Source organism: Trachemys scripta, chromosome 6 (genome assembly GCF_013100865.1).
Source record: "Trachemys scripta elegans isolate TJP31775 chromosome 6, CAS_Tse_1.0, whole genome shotgun sequence".
In the NCBI taxonomy this organism is placed as follows: domain Eukaryota; kingdom Metazoa; phylum Chordata; order Testudines; family Emydidae; genus Trachemys; species Trachemys scripta.
In genome coordinates, this window is record NC_048303.1 from 52,653,265 (window position 1) to 52,675,066 (window position 21,802).

The window sequence follows — 21,802 nt, forward strand, 5'->3', positions numbered from 1 at the left end:
TATTTACCCCAAAAGTATAATGTTTTTTTTAAATATTTATAGTGGCATTTGAAACATATATAGTTATGACATAAATTTAATGAATACCAGTGAGCAAAATGGCTTTTTTGAAAATACCTGTATTAATCCTGAAGCAACATGTCTGCAAATTGCTGTACTGTATCTGTGCCTAGTCCTGCAAACAGGTACTTACATCAGTAACTCTACCCATGCAAGTAGTCTCATTGCATTCTTAAGGCCCAAACCTGCAAAGACTTACATACATTAGTAGTCTCCTTACATAAGAGAATTTTCTGAGTAATACATTTTCACTCGAGGAACTTACACACAACAGTGATAATCTCCATTAAAATGTGTCACTTATTTTTATACTGGGTAGAAGCTTACAAAAATACATAGATACATGAATAAATAAAATAAGAATTAATTGCCAAAATACACATGGCTAACTAAATTAAATTTTAAATACAGAAAGATTTAGAAATGAAATTCAGGTTAACAGGTCACCACAGCACCTACAGCTAGAGTATTCATTTTTGTTAGCCTACATACAGTCAGTAGATTTGATTTAATATAAATGTATGTGGTCATGTCTGAAAATACACCAGCCTTCATAAAATAGTAAAGAAGCATTTTTCATGCACTTGTATGACACCTTTGCCTAGAAAAACCATATAAAGATGCAAAATATTTCACTGTTATTATGAAAACTTAGTGGACCAAATTCTTCCCTAAAGTATACGATTACACACGTGTAGCTGAGGATGAAATTCACCCTTCCCTTAGCAAAAAGCCCAAATAAGTAGGTTTTGTATTGGGAATTGAATGGTGAGGATGGAATATACCAGTCCCTCAGGGCTGCTATTTCAGATTATGAGCTGCTTTCCCACCACTCCCCCATGTGCTAGGCATCCTGGCCACTAGTTCCACATAACCATGGACAGAATAACCGCTCCATACATGTTTACATGAAAAGCAGTTTGAAGAGTATCTCTTTGCATGTATGGAGCTCAGAGGCCTTGCTTTATGGACTATTCAAGAGTTCAGTGTGACTTCTACGGCATAGAAAACCTTGCACAGGACCTCCACAAAATTTGACTCTCTGGTGCAGAGTGCCTATCAGGGCAGAATTTAGCCAGAAGGAACCATTGTGGACATCTAGTCTCACCTCCTTTATAACACAGTACCTAGATCGTCCCCAAAATAATTACCTACAGCATATCTTTTAGAACAGTGCTTTTCAACCTTTTTCATTTGCAGACCCTTAAAAATTTTCAAATGGAGGTGCTGACCCCTTTGGAAATCTTAGACAGTCTGCGGCCCCCCCAGGGGTCTGCAGACCACAGGTTAAAAACCACTGTTTTATAGAAAAACATCCAATCTTGGATTTAAAAATGGTCAGTGATGGAGAATCCACCACAAACTTTGGTAAGTTGTTCCAATGGTTAATTACTCTCACTTTTTTATGTATTTATAATTTTTTAATTAATTTTTCCAAATATAACATATAAACCAAAATACCAGATTCATCATAATACACAAAGTAATTAAAGAAAGTTAGGATAAAGGGAGAGAAGGGAAAGCAACATATCTATCTTCAGGGTCTATGTTAATCAGAGCCCTCTAAAAAGTCAGTCCAAATTGCTTTGAAGTTTCTGGGCATTCCCTTTCTGCAGAATGCCAGTCATTTGTTAGCTGCAAGGTCAGCCATATCACTGAGTCAGGCATCAATATTTCCTGGGGATCAACTTTTCCATTTTTGTAGGATTAATTTTTTAGCAACCAATTCTGCCTGTTGGAACCATGCAGCCTTGTTTCGGGGTAATCTCCAGGTATTAGGAATACATCCAAGAATTAAATTTAAGGGGGATGGCTCCAATTTAGCATCCAACATCTAAGTGATCCTTTGACCCACCTCATACCAGAAATTCTTGATACAGGGGCACTTCCAAAACATATGAGCTAATGTAGCACCAATGTAGTTACAATTTTAATAGTGATCAGCATTTATGGAGGTCCATTACCATTTCCATATGGGCACAAATATATTTGAAAAAGTGTCTTTTGGTGAAAAAGTCCCAGGTCTACAGTTGCTTTTTAAACATTTGTTAAAATTGTATTCCACTGGATCAGAGATACTTGTGTATCCAAGTCTCTATTCCAAGCAACTCTCAAATTATCAGCTCTGCCCAGATATGTGATCAAAGGGAGGAGTGGAATTAGGCCCCACAGAGCATCTCCCCAGCATGCTCCTCCTGGTAGAATAGATGGCCACCTTGGCCAGCTCCAGGAGGAGTTTGATGAGGACTTGCGACTTCGTAAGACCACAGATAGGGTTTGCATAAATCAGGAGGTGTGGGGGATAGTGCAGCCAGAACCTAAGAAGAAGGTTGTGAAAGTCCTAGAAAAGGGGTGAGGTTGATGTGCACCTGGTTCTTCCTTGTGCCACAGAAGGGACAGGTGTTGGGGAGGGAGATGAATCACACCAGGTACACACCCATGCTCACGGCTCCATGAAGGAGCTGCCAACTAATATCCCCGGTGGGCCGTGGGACCAGGGTGGAACACAGAGTGGCCCACTTGGGTTCCTCACTCTGCACAGGTGGTAGGAGGTCCTGACACTTGGTATTGGGGCAAGACATGAGAGCGTTCTCCACCCCCAACCAAGAGAGCAGCAACTTGGGCCTCTGTGACCTATCCAGCCACCAGAGCAGTTACTAATCAGACCTCTGAGTCCCCAGTGCTGAGTATGCCTGAAGGTAAGTGAGGGTGGGTGAATGACAGTGGGTCAATGAATGCTGGTGAGCAGATGAATGAATGGATAGGAGCAAATAGGCTATATTGACTATGGAAGATCATGGAAATGTGTGACAGTATAGAGAGTAATTGTATCAAGAGAGGTATCCGAAAGGGTGATTATGAGTGACTGTGGGTGAGTGATTGGGATAGCTAGATGGATGAGTGGGGAATGAATAGATTTGATGGGACAGAGGAGGGAAAGTATGAGGGAATATTTTAGAAATTAGAAGTAGGATGAGGAGCAACAGATTTAGAGTGTTTAGGAAGGAAAATAAGATGATTGAAGTAAGAGGGAATAGGTGTGAGAGAGACAGGGAAAGAGATTGAAAACACTAGAAAGCAAGAAGAGGACAGTGCAAGGAAAGGAAAACAGAACAGGAAACAAAAGGGAGTTCACAGGAGACAAGAAAAGAAAGAACATTGAAAACAGAAGAGGAAAAGATGTTCAAGATGCACAGAAACAGTAGAGATAAGGAGAAGAAAAAGGACAAACGAAATCAAAGGAGACATAGTAAATTACATTTACAAAAAATGATTTAATAGAAAGCTGAGTGTCAAAATATTACAATAAAATTAACATGACTGACTGTGTAACATATAGATAGATATAGCACTATAAAAAGTACAAATGGACTGTACAATAGTTACTGCAAACTATGCCAAAAAAGAAACAAAACAATAAAAAAGTTCCTGCCAGAAGAGCTTACAGTCTAAAGACTGAATGTGTTAATATTTAGATTTCTATACCAATGTTCAATTTGAAGGGGAGAATGGAGTGGTAAAGATATTGTTGCCTCTGGTGTTTATACCCCTCTCTGTAAATTTCTAAACTAACCCTGACAGAGCTGACTTTTAGTCTTAGTTCATAAAGAGTGATTGTTTTGCCTTTGGAATACACTAAATAGCAGGTATTTCCAAAATATTTCCTGAACGTAGAAAATCTGAATTTCGTCCAGGCATGTTAGGAATCTTCCCACCCCTGCACATTAATTTCTGTGCTCTTCAAAAGATATTGTCCAGATTTCTTGAACTTGCCAGTCCCATGATGCCTGTGTGTTGGGAACTCTGTAAGGGTTGAGTGGAAGCAATTCATAATACCTAATGCATTAACAAGCCACAGGCTGTAGATTTGCCATCTACTGTCACTGTTCCACACAATGGGCGGGACCTGCAATCACTTCCTTCTCCTACAACCAACTCAGTATTGGCCTGATCAGAGCTGGCATAGAGCCACTCCTCCATTATGTTCTAGAACATGGCCACTTAGGGTGACCAGATAGCAAGTGTGAAAAATCGGGACAGAGTGGGGGTAATAGGCATCTATATAAGAAAAAAAACAAAATATATCAGGACTGTCCCTATAAAATCAGGACATCTGGTCACCCTATGGCCACTCCACCCACATCTGCATGGCATGTCACTCCATCCAGCAGATCGATGCAGCTTAAATTATGTTGAGGGCCTCCACAACTGAGTGAATTTCATCAACAGAAAACTGCTAAAGTATATGTGTACATACAGTCCATGCATGGACACAAGCAGACACACTCCTAGGGCCAGATCCTGCAAGGTACTGAACTTTGGGAGTTCAGGGAGCTCAGCATTTCACAGAAGGTGCTAAGCAACTCACATGCTCATTCCCATACTGGGCCAAATTCAGCTCAGCTCACTCACATAGTCACGCTGGAGTCAATGAGATTACTTGTGTGAATAAGGTGCACAAGATCTAAATCATCATCATCATAATACTTAGCACTTATATAGAGACTCTCAAAGTGGCACATAGATATTAACAGATTAAGGGCTTTAACGCCCTTGTGAAGCGGGTAAGATATTATTCCCATTCATTTTTTGTGGAATTGCATCTGTTTAAAGTAGCATTTGAGACATACCAAATTTCACACAGAAATCTGTTGCAGAGCTGGGAACAAAACCCAGAGTACAAACTCAGAATCCCATGCCTTAGTTTCCTTGTTCCTATCCTAAAGAAATTTTATTTTTATCATAAAATTATAATTATTTATAATGGAAAAACTTATTACACAACACATCTGACATCTCAAGAAACTCCTTCTGACTACAAGTTAAAAATGTTTAATACATTGTACAAGATAATAGGGCTCAAAGTTCTGTTCACTTTCAGCTTAATCATGCAAATGCTTAATTTTAACTTAGCATATACAGGACATTGCACATGCCTAAAAATGTAAGCATGTTCTTAAGTGTTCTGCTGGATGGGGGCCCAATTGCTCAACACCTTGCAGAATCGAGACTTTAGCACCTGACCCAACTTCCACTGAAGCCAATGGAAAGACTCTCATTGATTTCTTTAGGATTTGGATTATGCCCTTGGTGTACAATTCAGCAACCCTTACACTGAGAGGCATTTACTCACACAAGCAGTTCCCCTGAAGACTATTTATGTAAGTGTTACACAAGTGAGTAAGAATGGCTTAATCAAGACCCTATAAATGGTTGGCTGCAATACCATTTTATGCCATGTTATTGCTTAGCTACTTACTTGAAAAGAGAAGCAGGCAAACACAGATGAACCTTATAAATTATTGTTAATTTTTGCCATTTTTTTCAGTTTCTGTAAATATGGGATCATTGTTATATATCATGCCTGACTTTTTGTAGCAAATCATCAAATTTTTATGGCAGTAGTGTACTGGTATATGAAAAACACTGTACAGTAGCTTATTATAGATACAAGTTCTTTGAAGGTACATGCAGAAATATATCTCTTCTATTTTTTAAACATATTTTCTGAATTTTTAACACAAATTGGGCCAGATCCTACTCCTACTGAAGCAAGTGGTAAAATTCCCACTGACTTCAATGAGATCAGGATGTGGCTCACTGTCATCTCATTTATTTTGAAGACATTTTTACAACCTACTTAAAAGGCTTTTCAGTTTTTCAGAAAGATAGCTTTGCCTATTTAATTTAATTTTCTGCAAAAATTACTTAAAATGTAAACATTATAAAATGAGTGGTGTAATCTGCTCCCTGGAATTTGAGGGTGGCAGTACCACTCACTTACCAGCAACACCCTGTTTAAAAAAATGACAACGGTGCCTTAATATCCTCTCTCTAAATAGAGCTTCATTAATCATATATCTAAACGTATGATGTACATATGTGATAACAGTACTGTACTGTAACAGTACGGTAAGCATTATTTCTATGTGCTTTTAGCATGTTATGTCCTCAGAACGTGAATCTACTATACTATGTGTTGGATGAAACAGCACTTTTAAGGTAGTGTATTTATCTATTTTATAATGGTGTGTTTAAACCACAAAGACTTTAAGAGGTAAGTATTTACTAATGCAGCCACATTTTGTATAATTTTGATACATAAATGATTACATCAGCTATAATTCAGCTGATATCTTTATTTAAGTAATTAGTAACAATGTTAGATACATATTTTTCTTGGTGTAAAGAAAAAACTGTGGCCTCATTTTACTTGCTAACTGCACAAATACTGATTTTAATGCTATTGTACAGTGATACTGACATTTGGAAACATCATGCGAAACTCTGTTGCCCTTAATTGAAAACTGAACAAATAAATATTTTTTAAAAAGTCATATACATCTTCATCATCAAACCAGCAGCTTCACAAATATAAGTCCCGTGATCACAACAGTGGGCTAGTGACTGGTAACTGCAATACCAAATAATGTCATTTAATAATTACTAAAAGCATGCTTTCGTTGCACAAGGTCTTTCTGGGTCTATGAAAGTATTTTGGAGATAAAGATGATTCACTTCAATAGGCCTTCAATCATAAAAACCTTTTTCAAATGATGGTACTTTTTGTGGTTCAGTAGATGTAGCTCATTTTCTTAACAGAAAGACAAAATTTTCTTATAGAAGTTATAATAAGAATAATTATGTCAAATAATACTATCCCAAAATTGGTACTGTAAACATAAGCATACATTCATTGAAAACTTAGGGGCTAGAGTCCTTGTGACATGGGGCCTTATTTTTTGCAAATCACTTGCTTCATCTACAATAAGTACTTCTTACTCTTCTTGTCACGGACATAGCAGTGAGTCAGTATATGAAAATAAACACATACAAAGCCTGCTTTTGCCTAAAAAACACTTTAGGCTTTTAGAGTCTTATTTTTTTATATGTTTACATCCTCAAACTATGTATATGATTGATAAATATAGATATATTTAAATATCAGTTTATTTTATTTAATAGTTTTCATAGCAGAAAGAAGTTGCTTACTGGAAACAATTCTTAAGTGTCCCTTACACAAATTTTTTCTGAAACACAGCCTGTCATTATGCAAATAGAAGAAAAGAAAGTATTTTGCTTATGGAACATGCACATAAATTGTGCAAAAATTTGTAAGAATCAAATGTTTCTCAGAACAAGGTAATGTGCACATTCTTCTGCATCACTGTCTTCTAGAAACATTGTCTTCATTGAACATTCATCTAAGGTTTTAAAGCTATAGATCTATTATGGATCTTTTTTACATGTACACTGTGCTACATGGTAAACAGATTATTCAATTAAAATTTTCTTGATTTCTTTACAGTATTAGCATTTAAAATATACCCTACCAATATCTGTGTTTGACAGACAGTTAAATGTAGCATTAACCAATATACATTTTACATTGCATCTACAGTCAATTCACCTTTGTACTCATTGAATGATTGCTTATAACAATAAAAAATTGTAGCATTATGCTCATCTAACTTTCTGGTTACTTTAATGTAAACCTACATATAGTGTAAAACTACCAGTATATATATATATATTTCCTTTTTCTCAAATGCAATTAATAGAAAACCAAATCCTGAAGTCCCTTCTGAAAGTCTGATCTTGAGGACTATTGAGTGAAGGTTTCTGTCTGTTACGCCTATCCTGGCTAAATTCCAGTTGCAGGCAATGAAGTTTTCTATGATTAAAGACTGAGGCCCTGATTTTTCAAATCTTCCTATCACTGGATACCCATGGGCTTCAGTGGGAGTTCCACATGCAAAAGGATTGCAGGATTGGACCCTGATGAAGGGCATCATAAATTTAGCTCACTGAGGTAAAATAGAATCAGGGGGCCAGACTATGAGCCCCTGGCTCACAGTGAATAGTATTTTATCCCACAAGTAGTACTATTGAAATCAGTGGGACTACTCATGAAGTAAGGTTCTGTTCAGTGTGAGTAAGAGGCTCATAATCTGGCCCTATAGTAATCTGGAGCCATCAAAATATAAACATTTAGCCTTGAAGAATTGATTGTCTTGAAAAACAACACAAAGCACCATGAGTTTACTTTCCAGAAGCATACAGTGTTATTAGTAAAGTATGTAACTAAACACTTCAGATGGAATGAGGTACAATATTATTAATATCAACATTTTTAAAGTATATGTTTATGGACTCTGACAGTTATTGACAAAACTGTTTCAGATGGAATTTTTGACAAAGCTATTTGCTAGTTTATAATTATGTGGCAATGGCATGATCTAAAAAAAAGTATTTACAAAAACAACGCCTCATCAACATAACTTTCCTTCATTTAAAAAAAAAAGAATGAGTTCTGTAAAGCAACCCATCTATTGCAGTTTTTATAAGAACAAATGAATGCAAGTGTTAACAAGGCCTAATCTTCTCTTTTGTATTTGTTTCTTCATTAAGCTCTAACTATGCTTTTGCCTCTGTATACTGAAAATTTGATGAGAAGATAGTATGACAGGCTTGGCTTCTCCCAATGCAGCTGGCACTGCTGATGCCAAAAGCCAGAGCCTGTTGTAGTGGGATCATGAGAGATTCGTTCAGAGCACAGTTTGCCTGTCAGTTTCCCATCCGCCTCGGAGTGTTCAGCTCCATCTCTGAATCCCCTTAATGAGAAGTGGAGGACAATACCAGTATTGTTGTTTCTATTCGGAATCTTGTGGAAAGAACAATCGCTGTTTACCCAAGCATTTGTACTACCCAAACTCTGTCGATAATTACTTCTAGAGCCCCTGATTAACTCTGCTCTTCGCTTCAGCCCAAAAAGCTATTGAGCTAGACACAGGCCAACCTTTCTATCTCTCATAGCCTTTTAACAATTTACTGAATATTGCTCGGGCCTCATCTTTTTCACAGAAACAACAATGTACCTACATAATTCGCACTCGGTTCATCTGCATCATGTGAAAAAAATAAGAAGTCTCTGCATTGGTCTTGTATTGGAAATGCAACAAACAAAGCGGTTTTGAAAAATACTCCTCTGCTTTTCTCATTGCTGGTTCTGTCTACAACTGTCAATAGTAAAAAAAAGAACCTTCAAATTAGCACTGGCATGTCTCAGCAGTTTATCCTTGTTAACATTTTATGACAAAATATGTAGTAGAAATTTTCTATTTATGTAATTATTCTATGAGTACTACTATGGGTTTTGTTTTATTTTTATAAACCAAAAAACCAAATGGAACTGTTGCTGTGTCTGTTTCTAGGATGCTGGTAATAATTTTAATCTGTCAAATCATTCAGTTTTTCTTCACCCCTCTCCATCTCTCCACATTCAGTCAGCTGCTAGTGCTATGCAAAACACCTTCATGAATATGCGTAATTATGGAGATTCATGGTAATTTTTCAGGGTTATCCGATGTGACGTTTATAGGACAGCAGCATACATCAATTTAAATGAGAGTGACAAATATCTTATCCTTTTTATTTCTATAGTATTTTTAATATTTCCTTGATCTCTCTTGGGAGCAGTGAGAACTAGTAGGAATTTGAATAATAAATTTAAAAAAAAAATCAAATACAAAGCATACTACTTTTTAAAGCTCCATTTTTTTATAGGGTCTTTTATATATATTTCACAACCTGTCATACACAAGGAGGAAGGATGATTTACTTACTTTAAAAAATTAAAGCTCTACTTTTGTAGGTATTTTACATTATGTTACCTAAGGCTACAAAGCTACAGTAGTAAAATTTTCAACATATGTTTGGTTTTCTAAAATGAATCTGATCTGTCTAATTGCTCTAATATTCTGAGTGCCCACCTGACAGAATGATTTAGCAAGCATCACCTACCATTGTATTTTAAGAATAGCTTTTTGGAACAATAACATTCAATTATCTACTGGCAACTGTGGCATACTGGAATTTTGTTCTATATCTATTGAACCTCCTAGAGTTTTGTATATGATTTTTAATTCAGAGATTAATTAGGACCTAGTCTAACAGTTTCATGCTTACATTGATTACCAATTATGATTAATCTTTGCTCTTCTATAGATTTGTTGTGAATAACTTATAGGGCCAGATCCTCAGCTGGTATAAATCATCACAGCTTCATTGACTTCATTTAATATCAGTGAAATTATTCACAGGGTAAGGTACAGTGCAATGCATTGGTGGCTGAATCAGGCCTCAAAGTACTAATAGATAATACTACACATTAATATGCTACAGTAGCATTGAGGAGCCTGGTTTTTTATAAAACACAGAATCATAGAAATGTTAGAATCATAGAAATGTATACTTGTCTATTACACTGCTAATACTGTATCATTGTATATTGCTTTAAAATTAATTATTTTGCAAAAAGTACATGATCTTTAGACAAGCACACACCTTAATAAAATGTTCACACTTAAAAACATGCAAATCAATACTGTATAAGGTCTTTAGTCCAGAAAAAGATGATTCAATGCTATATCTTTAAATTGAAAAAACTAGCATTTTGAAAGCCAATAGAAAGGATTAAACAATAGCTCTAATCTGTAATGTTGCATGTTTTGAATAAAGCTTATTAATTTTTCATTAAATGAAAGTGTGCAGTTCATTACATAATAAGCATAATACGCCACTGCAGTTACACTTAAACAGAAAGATTTTCCATCCTTTTGTCTTACTCTTTATGTCCTTTGGATTTAAGATACAGCATTTCCAAAAGGTATATAAACTAAATCTTGCTCTCACATGAACCCATATAAGTTAATGTGGTGGACATGTGGCTCCCTGAAAGTTCTTCTTGGATTCTGTCATCACTGTATTAAATTACAATTTTAAAAGTAGAAATTGGACAGAAGGTAATGAAATATTTGAATATGAGAAAAACCTCAATGGTATATAAAGTAGGCATTATCAAGTGTAATATTTTATATACATTTGTTTTATATGTGATATCTAGATATAGATATCACTATATAAATTGAATGTCACATATTACTGAATGACCCTAAACCTGTGCTATTACTTAAGAAAGGAATATATAGAGTAATGTACATGTCTCGAAGTGTTATATCCATACAAAATAATAAATCTCACTAAAGCTATATTTTTACATAGTAAAATAATTCACAGTCTGTCATACTATCCATCAAATTAAAACATTGGTGCATCTGTCCTAACAATTTGTTTTCACAAATTATAAATATCAAAATGTGTAAATATGTCCCAGGTTTCCCAGTTTACTTTGAACATATAATTAAAATAAAACAATTGTGCCTGGACTGGCTGACATTTACACTGTTCAGTTCTATGTTAGGAAGGGGTTCAAACCTGGGAGGTGCTGAGTGTTTTCAACCCATGTTGGTTTTACATTGAGGTGCTCAGTGCCTTCCAGGAACAGCTCAAAAACACACATATTCTAGGGAAGATTATCAGCTGCTGTAAATTGTCAGAACTCCACTGAAATCAAAGGAGCTATTACAATTTACACCAGTTGAGGATCTGCCCCTGTATGTTTTCAATGTATATTGGAACGTTACTGCATATCAAGACTTGTGGAATCATCCATTTAAATTGGGCCTATTTTAAGCCTTTATTTTCAGTTCTCAGACTGGCCTATGTTTTAAATATTATTCAGTAAACACTCAAAATTGACAAATGTTTCCACTGGCTATACTTACAAAGTCACTGGTCCACCAGGATGCCGAGCATCTCACACAAGGTGCTGAGTACCCTGTTTCAAAGTTACTGGGAATGATATTTGGAGCATAGCATCCTGAGCAATTGTGTCCAAATATTTTAATATATTTCTTCAGACTAGTGACATGTCAAATCATTTTAGATTTGTTCATTAAAACTAAAGGCTTGGTTTATTTAACAGTTTATTCAAATATAGGGCTATGAGTTTTTATCACTACCAATGATTAAGACTAGAACGCTAAACATTACTGAAATATTTTATGCACCTATTAAGTGATGAAAATGAACTAGTGATATGGTATAACATCAGTACATATGGCTCTTATGTAGTAATCATTCACATTTTACATATTGTGTATAAAATTGCTAATTGATGTGTACAGTATGAAGAAAAATTAATCTACAGAAAGACATGGGGCAGGTGTAAAATTAAACCTGTCCATATATTTAGTTATAGCTTTTGTTCCAAAAATTGTTTTAATTTGGTTTTAAAACCAACTGTCTCTTTTTTATTTATCGAAAATAAACTTCCAGAATTAAATGGACACATTTTATCAATGCCACATAGCGCATGTGATAGATATTATTCTTTGGACTTGCTAAGGAGCAAAATACAATAATTTTGTGGAGAACATATGTCTGGTAATCATATAAGATAAATTCATATGAAATATAGGAAAGATATTTATTTACTGTTACTGCTAAGCCAGCCTTTATTTATCTTAGAAGATTTTTCATCTATGAGTAGAAAACAAACTTTCCTTCAAGAGGTCTGTGAACCGAATAATAAATGTCAGGTCTAAATCCTGTATGAAAATCAGTTCAGTTTAATCCTGGATATTCTTCAGCATGCAAATGAATGCTAGAGGTTTCCCTTGGCCCGCTGTCATATAGGCAGCCAATTTACAGACACTGGCACACTGTATGTGTTATGGGTTCTCCTTCTGCCCCTCCCCCTCCATCCTAAGACTTGGTCTCAGCTGCCTGCCTTTCACAGAAAACCACAAACCAAGGAAACATATCAGTAATAGCGCCCTGTAAATTAACTTGACATTTGATGCAGAAAAAACCCTAAAAGCTTACAAAAGACATTGAAAACAAAAGCCACTCAGGACACACACTACATATATTGTGGATTTAAGAGATCTGGAAGGTGGTTATTCTATTGTAACCAATACATACAGCCTTCATCTTCTTTGTTAAGACAATTCAGTCATTCTTTGTTAAAGCCACAGTATTCATCAAACAAACAAAAACTTCCTATATTTCTACAAAACATCCCCCATAAATCCAAAAAATATAAAAAATATGGCAGTTAAGGGTTTTCTTTTACATTAAAACTATGCATTACATTTGTATTATTAAAAGGGAAGTTAGAACTATCAATATTCATTTACCTAGTAAAAAAGACAGGCTAACAATGCTAAAATATAAATAATATAATGCTAGTGTGCTATGATTGGCATATACTGTGTTAAATGTGTGATACACAAACATTGTCTTAAAAATATGGTTACTCTAAAAATTTCATTCCCCCCACCCATTCAAGCTACAAATCTTTTTTTATAAAAAGTATTTGGTTCAGAGATGAACTATTGATGAAATATTAACTGATCCTTTGATATTACTCGTAATGTGTGGATATAGTGAGGCATAGCATATTTAAGCTATTAGACATGCAGGAATGTTATTATGCTTTATTGTGTCTGCCTGTCCCCACCCCTCTCTCTCTCTCTCTCTCTCTCTCTCTGCAGAGCTGGCAATACTGCATCTTACAAATGTCTGGCCTTATGGTTTACAAGCATAGAAACTGTACTGGTAAAATGCATAATCTTAGCATCTCTGCTTCTTGATATTCATGGATTTATTTACAAGTCCCTGTGTTCTACTTTTTGACTGTTTCTATGGTTTATATTACTGTCATGCCTATATTCTTGTGGGAATTTCAAATAAGAATCAAGATATAACTGGCAAATATTCTGTAATGTAGTCTGCATTTCCATAATTTAGACGTTTTTTAAAAGAAACAATTTTAAGAGGTGTGTGGACTTACGGATAAATGAAGAATATTTTGATTGGCTTTTTAGTCTTCAACTACCTAAGGTTCAGTTTGTGTAAAATGGCTGTAATAAAGTGAATTTATGTACATATATATGCTTGTGTATATGTAAATGCATTTGGAAAGAAAAAGTTCATAAATCCCTGTCAATTTTGCTGATTAAGCTCAGTACTCTCACACTGACAACATTAAGATATTTCACAAAAGAGTTAACAAGCTGAAGAAAGGGTTATTCATTTTAGTTTTTCATGTGGTATCAACTAAAGAAAGGTTTTAAACAGTTCAAAAGAAACCATTCATATTCAGCTAAATTTAAATGTAAGAAAGCCTTTCAATAGTACACTTTACAAGTACCACATGGATATTTTTGAAGGAACTCCCTTGTTTTATCATAAGGGAGTGATACATTTTATCAATGATCTATTTTCTAAATATTTATAGAATACGGGCCTGATCCTGCAAATGCTTACATATCAGTAACTTTACTCACGTGACTAGTCCCAGTTGATCTCAAGTAAAGTTTCTCCCACATTTGTTTGTGGAATGAGGCCCTAAAATCAAAAAACTGATATTAATATAGATTCCACATATATTGTTCTTTTTCCAGAGATTCACACTTAAAAGTTAATTAACTGCTTTCTAGGGATAGATATTAGTTTAACCAGATTACAGTAATATAAAAATAGTAGAAGGTATACTTAGCATGTACCAGTACATACATTATTTTTGTATTCCTTTTGATTCTAAATTGTATCTATTCACAAATTCATTATATATAAAATACTCAACCTACGAGGATGGGCAATTAAAACACATGCCATTCAGTATATATTATTAAATGAAATTCACATCCTTTTTTTAAAAAAAAAAGTTAATTCACAAACAGGAGCTAAACCATTCAATTTAACATGACTGTCTAGTGGTTTTGTTTGTTTGTTTGTTCTGTAAAGTATCTTTGCAAGGCACTGTCATCAGTAGTAAAGTAATTTACAGCGGAGAATATTTTTAGAAGATGTTCATTTAAGAGTCCATAAAAAGGTCATGCAGTAAGATATACTTGTATTTGTAATTCATATTGTTCTGTGTTTCTATTGTACTCTAAGCTTCCATCATGGCTGAGAGATGGGAAGCTGGCATGCAAGCAGTGCAGCAGGGCAAAAAAAAAAAAAAAAGGAAAGCTCTTTGAAAACACAAGTAGCAGGGCTTTTTTCCCAGCTGCTAATTATAACCAGGCTTCTTTTATTTAAAAATAAATAAATATTTGTGGCAGTGAAGGTATATATGGACATTCTTCAATAAGCCATCCATTAAATATTATTAATAATACTTTTGGCCCAAAAGGAAGACGTTTTCATTCTGGCCTTTCCAGAACCTCAGTCTACCCATTCAAAGAGATGACAGAAAAATTAGCCTGAATGTGCAGGCATTAAACATTTAAATTCTCTACTCCTTGGTCATTACATTGACTGCCATATTTTACATCTTCCCCTCCCCCACTATACTTTTGCTGATTTTACTTAATTTGCATGGACTCATTACGAATATAGCCTTTGTTCTACTGATATGGAATACAGTACAGTGACAAAGCAAAACCTACAAGCAGAGGGAGATTTGTTCACCTACTGATATTAGCATTTCATTTATCAACATGATTCATTAGTTAAACTAGAGGCATTCTTTCTGCTTGTAAAATAATAATAGATTTACAATTATTTCTAAAAGTGAATGCTATTGTTTAAAGCCCCTCCAAAAATCTTCCTATTCCAGTTAGTTTAAACATAATTAGTGATAGGTAAGCAGTAATATTGCATTTATGACAAGTGGGTGTGTCTACTGTTCATCTATCTGTATGGATTTAGATAAAGTGGCCTTATAAAATGTATTTCATATTCTATATATACAATTCACTGTGGACAGCTAACCTTTAAGTTTAAGGGTTGTCTCTTTCCCATTATCTTAAAATAAAGGGATTTGACTCTATAAGTGTACTGTAAATTTCAGGTTGTTCCATGTTGTAGCGTACCCAGTACTTTTTAATTTTATGGAAATTTTGGGGCTGATTCTTCAAAACTTACTCATAGATTTCAGCGGGTCTACTTACAAGAGGAATGATTATTTGTATGAGTAAGATTTCCCAGATCAGGTCCTTGTATTCTCTATTAACAAAGTATCCAACTGAAAGTGATAATGGGGTCTGATCCAGCTTCCATTAAAGACAATGACAAAACTCCAATTGACTTCAATGTGAGCATGATTGGGCTCCTAGTGTAGAAACATACACAACTTTTTACCATAATTTTTTTCCCCTTTGTGTTCAGAGGATGATTAGACTGCACAGGGAATGTCAAGTCAGGTCCCTTGATCCTGAAAGGTGCCTGGCACCCTCCCCTTCAGTGGAATTATTTAAAGAAGTGCTCCTCATATTGCAGGATCAGCCCCTTTTCTTTGATTTGATACAATCAGTGGAGGCATTAGATTAATCAACTTTAGTCTAATTAAACTCCTTTTTGAACAGGAAGACTTTTTAGTGGCACTAATGCTATTCTGCTATGGTAAAACACAAACACAAAAAAGCAAGCTGTTTCTGAAAGTAGAATCTCTTTCATGTTGTTCATAAAGGGGCCAATCCTGCCCCCACCTCCATGGCTTCAGAGGGTCCCTGGCAGAGGAATTGATTACATTTCATTGATCTGATTTGCCTCACAAAGCGGATACACAGCCCTCTAAGCCATAGAATGGCAAAATCCCTCCCTCTCTATGATTACTCCCATGCAACTGCCTATTCACCAGTTTGGACTGGGTGCTACCATGAGTATTTGGCTCCAAGAGAGTTACATTCATTTTATATTGTCTAATGCAACAATTTATTGTCTTTGCTATTGTGGTTATTAATTCTAATCTTCAATTATCTCAAATGTTTCTTGCACTGGTGAATTTTACCATATTTCACAACATTTGATTATGCAAAAGCATATGTGAGGTGTATGATGTTGTTATTCAATCCTTGTATCCTAGCAGCACCCATGATGTGCTGGGCACTGTTCACATAAACAGGAAGTTACAGTCCCCGCCCCAAAGAGTTCACAATGTAAGAATATGCACATTTAGGCTTCAGTTCTGCAACTGATAGCACACAAGCAGAATGCTGCCCCTGCAGTTAGCCTCTTTTACTTCAATGAGCTTTGTGCAAGTGCACCAGCCCCATGATGTGCAATCAATTGTAGGACTGGAATCTTATTCTCTATGCCAATAATATATACCAGTTATTAATAATATTTAGAGATTCAATCCTAAAGGCATGTATAATAAATAATAATAAAATAATAATAATCCTACTTTGCCATAAGTGTGCCTGGGTGATAGAAAGATAAATAAAAGATGATGGCCCAGATTCTTGACTAGTCATAAATCAAATTGAAGTCAATGATGAACCTAAATCAGTTTATGCCAACTGAGATCTGACCCAATATCTCTGCCCCAAGGAGCTTACAATCAAAGTCCCAGGCTCTGTGTGGGACTTAAAGAGTTTGAAAAACCTGGCACAAGGAGTCTCTACCACACCTTGTGTAGCCCACATAAAAAACAAGCAGATCTGAAGTCCCTTCATTCAGGAGAGTCAAAAGACTGCTGCTTCCTGCTAGGAGCATACCACACTCCAAAGAGAGTGAGGAGGGGGAAAAGAGGCATGGCTCCACCTTCTCATGTACCAGCTAGTGGGACTGCCCAGCACCTCATGAAGTGGGCATGTTCTGCCTCTGTGCACCCAGAATGCCTCCTTGTGCTAACCACATAGCTGTGTGCTTCCAGGGGTGCTGGAACAATTTGCATAGTGGGGGTTTTGAGAGCCATTGAACCAAACGGTAAGCCCTGTATATAATGGAAAACACTTCAAGCCCTTCAAGCCGGGGCGTGTGGCAGCACCCTCAGCATCCCTAGTTCCAGCACTTATGTCCACACTTCGCAAGACACAGGCATGGGTAAACCCAACGACAGATGTAACAAGATGCTTTGCATGATAAGGAATGTAGGATCAGATTGTCAGGACTGAGTTTCAAGGTCAGATTCTGCTCTCAGTTAAATGGTTTTTTACTCTGAAGCAAATCAATGGATCAGTGTACATGTAAGTATATTATAAGAGTGTAACTGAGGGCAGAGCCTGGCCTGTAATGATTTAATTATGATAAGTGCTAAATATCCTGTTGGGCACCTTACAGTTAAATATACATGGGCCAGAATCGCAGTTGTTGAAAATTAGTAACGCTGTGATTTCAATACCACTATGCCAATTTACACCATTTGGGATCTGACCCATATATTTAATTTTAAAGGTTATAACATTGCAATTATTCATCATTATGACCTGTCTTGGTAATTTGCAAAGAGCCATTCTAGAGTACCTAATTGAGCCTAAAACTCACTCTGCAGGCCTTGTACACCTCAGTGAGCTGGGACTCAACTCAGTTTGATGAGTTTTCTATGGAGTTACACCAGTATCAAGCTGGTGAAACAGAGTAGGGACTCAGGCTCCAAGACTTTGAGTCAGTTCCTATTCCATGATGGAAGTATAACTTTTGTAGTGCTTACTGAATGCTGCCTGGGGCCTTTCACAGACATCCTGCACCCAGGACCAGTCTGTAACTTTAGGGTAAACAAAGCTCTTGGGAATTATACTGGGTGGGTGGGTTTCCACAATGAGTTATTCCCCGGATGAAAGATCAGTCAGTTGAGGAAGTGTTTTAAAGAATCTGTGGCCATGAGTCTTCAGGCTTTTCCTAGCTGATAGTGTTTGTTTTGAAGATAAGACAGGGAGACGTAGAAATGGGCCAGAAACCCAAAGATTAATCTACCCATACACTCTGCCTCGGTCCCAGCATATTTAGGTGTGGGTATCTCAGTTATAGCAAACTATTTTCTTGGGTGTCTCTCATGTACAGGAAATGTTAGGTCTGCTTATAGTGTCCAGCACAATGAGATCCTCCTATTGCAATACATATAATCAATAAACAATAGTAATAGTGATTCAAGGAAGCATCGAAAGCTGTGTCATCCTCCATTTCAGGGTTTTATAGGTGAGTCGGCTGGAGTAAGTCATGAAGCCTGCAGTGCCCAGTGTGGGGAGGTAGAGCTGGGTAAATATTTTATAATTAATAATTTGATTTATTTCACCTCTTTCTGTTTACTTTTGGTTCAATTGTCTGCAAACTGATTGTGACTTTTTAAAAATATATTTATTCATAATTATTTGCTGAATAATTTCTTCACATAATTCTCTGTCTGTAGCTTTATTAGTGATCTTATTCAAAGTTTAACCTGATTTGATTGGGCACATAGGTAATAGGGTATGTTTCTTTTCTCAGATTGGCTTAACATAACCCTTCAAATCAGGCTCTTGGTGCAAATACTCTCCATGAATATTCTGTAATATTTGCTTAAAATTTGCTGTTCTAATGACCATTCCTGCCAGTAAACTTGTCCATTAGAACATTCACAGCAAGCAAACATAAAAGAGGGGCAAACACAATTAAAGTCAGTAGTTTAAAAATGTGAACAAACATTCTCAGAAAATGACGTGCAGTATTCACCAAGCTCTACTGCACGGACTGGGTGGATAGTCCCGAGAACTGAGTGTCCTCTGTGTGAGCATGATCCTCTCCTAAGCAACTTTGCAATTTGAAAACAAGGAGCTGGGTTTGTTTATTTGTTTTTGGCTTTCAGGTCAGGTCAACCTTATTATTGAATTGATTGGCCTATAGTGAAGCCAATACCTTTGGCTTGTGCAGCTCTGAGGCTGCAGGTTATTTCATCCTATTTTATCTGGTGACATTTAAGTTTAAATTGTCAACATCCAACCTCTATTTATGCATGTGCAAAAGTCCATGCAGACACATATGCTTCCACACTTTATTAGTGCAATTACCTGAATGTCTATTTCAATATTTCTAAAATATGCACAACTATTAGTATTCCTCACAAAATGCATTGAAACCAATTAGTTTTGTGGGTGCAAATTATGCTGTTTATGTGCAAGCAGGTGCTAGATTTTTTTTAACTGCAGCGGCTGGTACGTGCATCTGCAAAATGCTGGCATCTCTATGTATATGCACAAGTAGAGACCAAATATAGGCCCGGCTGCAAAGTTGGACTTTAAACTACCAACTCGTTCTCATTCTTCAGAAGTTCATATTGGAGAGGGTAGAGTTGTCAGTAATAAAGATTGTGCTGTGTTACTGTGGACACCAGGTGGATTCATATATGGCATGCACCAATAAATTACTTCCTAAATCATTAGTATTTATTTTTATAAAGTGCCTTGAACAAGATACATAAACAAAACTAAAATATAAACTATCACAAACAAAAGATTTATAATAAAAATATTTTAGCATGAAGTCTAAGCTAACATTTAGAACAGTAGCTGCAGCCAATTTTGCAGCCCTCACTCAGGCAAACCTCTCACTAAAGTCAATGGATATTTTGACTGACCTGAACAAACAATAGGGGCTATATTCTGCCCTCTCTTCTACACGTAGAACTCCCATTGAGGCTAATGGGAGTCTTGTGCAATTATTTCAGGGTCCTGCCACTAACTTAGGAGGGGGTCCTCTTTCTGCTATATAATAGCTAGCTAGCTAGCTAGATGTAAAGCGAGTGAGATGGGAGCTCCTCCTAAATTAGTGTTAGGGCCCTTGAAAAATTTTTGAAATGTTTTTAGATTGCAAAACACTCCATATAGAAGTGATTTTGGATTTGTATTCACATTTGTTTTATTGTTTGTCTGCATTTTGGGTAATAGGAGCTCTCTCTTTAAGAGCAAGAATATTTAATTGTAGATGGGAGGGACACAATTGTAGAGTATGCTTGAAGAAGCCTGAAAACAGTGCACGTGGTAGGTTTGTCTGTGTATTCGGAGAAAGGAAGACCCTGCTTATATAAGCACCAAAGAGGTCACAACTCAGTTTAATGCTCTTATTTCAAGAAAGCAACACCTATTTTTGAAGGTATAACTTTAGAGATCTGTAGGCCACCAGTCTGAATTCAGCCTAGCTTAGTAGGGATTACAAGTTGTTCTCAACCTATGAATGCTTGGTAGCCTTATATGATATGAGTTTCGTGGGTCTCTCAATTCCAGATCCTATGTCACAAATTCACCACCATACTTTGCACTAATTGGCAGATTCAGAAGATAGGTCAAGAACTGCATGGGCCATGGAGAATTAAATATCCATTTTATCTCCATAGACATTCCCACAGAGTTAAGGCATGCTGATAGTGCAGCGGTTATGGAAATCTTGTTAAACAGAGGACTTCATACACTGCAGCTTTGAAACCAATACTTTCACCAGCACTAAATCCTCAACAAAGAGTAAACTGAAATGTGTAGTTGTATGCGAATTATTTTCAATCATGCAAATTATTTTAAATATTAAAAGATGAAGCTTCACAAAGTTTAACAATATATTCCCTATTGTGTGGCCAGCCAGCTCTGCTGTCCAGTGCAGAGATCAGGGCAAGACTATGCCCCTTCTGCCTCCCACATGCTTTCAGGGATCTTATACCTTCAGGAGTCTTCAGAGGTTCTAAGGTATAGTCCGTGCACTCGGGGGGTTGCAAGGACAATAACTGTGTCAGGCTGATGTGATAGGACACAAAAGTGGAGAGAAGCCTTCTTGTGCTCTCCCTTTGCACACCTTGGAGCAGTCAGGCATAATCTGGCTCATAAACTGCATATGCCAATACCATGATTATATACACAATAAAGTTTCTATGTATACAAATGGTCAATTAAATTACACATTTACGTGCCAAATAACTGATTTTCACTTTTAATTATGGTAATGGCAAGTACAGATCAGGCATGCAATTTTGCATACATTTTTGTGTGTATAATTGCACACATTAGATAGATAAGGTAGGTGAGGTAACATCTTTTCTTGGACCAACTTCTGTTGGTGAGAGCGACAAGCTTTCGATCCACTCAGAGCTCTTCTTCTGCTCTTGACCTGAAGAAGAGCTCTGTGTAAGCTCAAAAGCTTGTCT

At 36.2% G+C, this 21,802-nt stretch overlaps 1 long non-coding RNA gene across 4 annotated transcripts in view; it reads right to left on the reverse strand.

The window, feature by feature from the left end:
- Positions 1-21,802, reverse strand: part of LOC117879523 — a 168,306-nt gene that overhangs the window by 68,172 nt on the left and 78,332 nt on the right. The window contains exon 4 of one of the 4 annotated variants that reach the window (XR_004646295.1): positions 14,276-14,316. The exons of the other annotated variants lie outside the window; for them this stretch is intronic. This is a non-coding gene — a long non-coding RNA (uncharacterized LOC117879523). Of the gene's footprint in view, positions 1-14,275; positions 14,317-21,802 lie in introns of those variants that run through there. 4 annotated transcript variants of the gene reach the window in all.